The sequence below is a fragment of the Sinocyclocheilus grahami genome, unplaced genomic scaffold (genome assembly GCF_001515645.1).
Source record: "Sinocyclocheilus grahami isolate Dianchi unplaced genomic scaffold, SAMN03320097.WGS_v1.1 scaffold2188.1, whole genome shotgun sequence".
NCBI classification, from domain to species: Eukaryota; Metazoa; Chordata; class Actinopteri; order Cypriniformes; family Cyprinidae; genus Sinocyclocheilus; species Sinocyclocheilus grahami.
In genome coordinates, this window is record NW_015507367.1 from 23043 (window position 1) to 24020 (window position 978).

Here is a 978-nt window from a genome sequence, read left to right on the forward strand (position 1 = left end):
TTAGTCAGCCACCAATTGTGCAAGTTCTCCCACTTAAAAAGATGAGAGAGGCCTGTAATTTTCATCATAGGTATACCTCAACTATGAGCGACAAAATGAGAAAAAAAAATCCAGAAAATCACATTGTAGGATTTTTAAAGAATTAATTGGTAAATTCCTCGGTAAAATAAGTATTTGGTCACCTACAAACAAGCAAGATTTCTGGCTCTCACAGACCTGTAACTTCTTCTTTAAGAGGCTCCTCTGTCCTCCACTCGTTACCTGTATTAATGGCATCTGTTTGAACTCGTTATCAGTATAAAAGACACCTGTCCACAACCTCAAACAGTCACACTCCAAAAACTCCACCATGGCAAAGACCAAAGAGCTGTCAAAGGACACCACAAACAAAATTGTAGACCTGCACCAGGATGGGAAGACTGAATCTGCAATAGGTAAGCACCTTGGTGTGAAGAAATCAACTGTGGGAGCAATTATTAGAAAATGGAAGACATACAAGACCACTGATAATCTCCCTCGATCTGGGGCTCCACGCAAGATCTCACCCCGTGGGGTCAAAATGATCACAAGAACTGTGAGCAAAAATCCCAGAACCACACGGGAGGACCTAGTGAATGACCTGCAGAGAGCTGGGACCAAAGTAACAAAGGCTACCATCAGTAACACACTGCACCGCCAGGGACTCAAATCCTGCAGTGCCAGACGTGTCCCCCTGCTTAAGCCAGTACATGTCCAGGCCCATCTGAAGTTTGCTAGAGAGCATTTGGATGATCCAGAAGAGGATTGGGAGAATGTCATATGGTCAGATGAAACCAAAATAGAACTCTTTGGTAAAAACTCAACTTGTCGTGTTTGGAGGAGAAAGAATGCGGAGTTGCATCCAAAGAACACCATACCTACTGTGAAGCATGGGGGTGGAAACATCATGCTTTGGGGCTGTTTTTCTGCAAAGGGACCAGGACAACTGATCCGTGTAAA